Raw genomic sequence first — 2,327 nt, forward strand, 5'->3', positions numbered from 1 at the left:
TTGTTTATTCAAAATTATCTTTGTGCTCATCAAGACGTGAGAACATGATGTGAACATATTACAGGATGTAAATAAAACACTGACAGGACACCTGAAATAACATAATGTAATGTAATAATGTAATGTCACTTCTCTACCTTTAACACCCAATTTACTGCAATATGTGAGTTTAAGTCAAATTAATATCATATGAAAATAGTTGTGTAGAAACATAAATGTTATAAACTGAATGTCAGTAACGTGTTTGGTTCAGTTCTGACCACTGTTATAAAATAGATATACATATTTTTATGTTTAATTCTTTTATTTTTTATTTTAACACACATATAACAGAAGCAGTAAAAGAATATAATGTTGTTACCTGACACTTCAGTAATGTAGTTCAGAATGTTTTTAATTTTGTAGCATCACTGAACATGACTGGAGATGATTTTGTGAGTTTACTAAACTTTGTTTTGAGTTGTAATGTTTTTTTAATGCTTTTATAATCTGCAAAAAATGTACATGTAGAAATTCTTAAATAGCAAAAATATCCAATCAACATCCAGCACTGGAACATGGATGAAGGTGGAGACTGGTCCACTATAAAAACTGTTTGCATTGTCTACTAGACAGACTGACCAATGAAATCTTTTCACATATCAGATGTTTGTGCATATCTGAATATTAGATGGACACTGTGTAGTCAACATGTAACATGTAACACGTCACCCAAAATGTAAAAGTAAACATGAGATAAATTAAAAACATCATGTAAAAACATTTATTTAATTAATGTCTTTGTTCAGTTTATCATGTAGCTACATTCTCTGTAGTTTCAAACTTGTATTTGAGTCGCAAAGTCAAATAAACTGAGTGACTATGCTGCATTGTTTTGTTTGTTGTGTTTAACAACTCCAGTGATGTAGAAAAACAGCCTTAAAATGCAGCACAGGACTGAAGATCTGCTCACTGATTAAAACCAGAGATCATCATCTTCTCTGTCTGCTTTTTCTCTAATAAATCATTTTGCATGTTTTACAGTAAATGGTAGTATAGTAGTAATGATAGTAATTTTTTTTTCATGTGGATCTTTCATACTGTCAATCTGATCTTTATTTAATTAGTTTTGGAGTCTTTTACTGTAAGCAAAACTTATTCAGATGCATCTTAATAGCAGTTTGAGGCTTCATGTATCTGACTTGTATTTGTTTTTCATTCATCTGGATTTTGTTTGTATCTGTTTTACTTTTAATATTTTCTTAGGTGAAGTATCTTTATAAGCTGCTTTTTCTGTGCTGTACAAATCTAGAAATGTGTTTCCTTGTTTCTTTAAACCCCACAAAAACTGAACCAACCTGAATGACTTGTTTCATAACTCAGTTCGTTCCTCAGCGGTGAAACGTCAGAGGTCAAACAGGTCAGCTCAGATGATAAACTGTAGATAAATCTGTTAACATACAGATAAACTGTAAATACAGAACAGAGCACACAGGTTGATCTTTCAAACAGGAAATTAACTTAACATAAACTATGTGCTGCTTCAGGATACTGTCTTAAAACATGCACAGGCCTAATTTATGGACCATTGAACTGAACTAAGTTTTTATCCAAGCTAGCTGCATGGCTCCGTCTGTTTGTTCCAGATTGAAATATCTCAACAACTATTGGATTGTCATGAAATCTGCAATAAGTTTGATGATCCTCTTTTTTGTGGTAGCTGGGTTTAGTTAGAGATTTTCTGCATTGGCACATCAGTTAAAGTATGAGGACAAGAGAGGAGAGCCGTTCAACTGTTTATTGTCCTTTTAAAGGATTTCCACTTTACTTGTTGACTGTCTAGATGATTTTATGGACAAATAATGCACCAGTGAAAAGTCAACTGGAGAAAATATCTACTATCACATACAGACAGCAAACTGCAGCTGACAGAGGAAGAGACTGAGCAGGACCTGAGCAGGACTCTTATCAGTTCAGGTTTGACCTGTTTGGTTGAAGTTAAGTCCCGCCCACCTAGGACTGGACAGGAAGGAGGATTTTCAACTAAGATGGTGAACATTGTAAACCTGGTAACCGCTTAACATTAGCATGTTAGCATTTAGCTCAAAGCTCCACTGTGTCTGAGTACAACCTCACAGAGCTGCAGGACTCTTAGTCTTTATCTAAAATTATAAATGTAAAACCAAAAGTGATCAGAAGCACAAATGTTGCGGAGACTTGGATGAATAAGAAGAATGTGACAGAAGGAAAAGTCTCATCTATCATGAGGACACATGTTGGTCCAATCACAGGAAAACTATCAGCAAAGACCCCTGCAGGTCCTCATCAACTCTGACTGAAAGAAACAG

Source organism: Thunnus albacares, chromosome 2 (genome assembly GCF_914725855.1).
Source record: "Thunnus albacares chromosome 2, fThuAlb1.1, whole genome shotgun sequence".
Lineage (NCBI taxonomy): Eukaryota > Metazoa > Chordata > Actinopteri > Scombriformes > Scombridae > Thunnus > Thunnus albacares.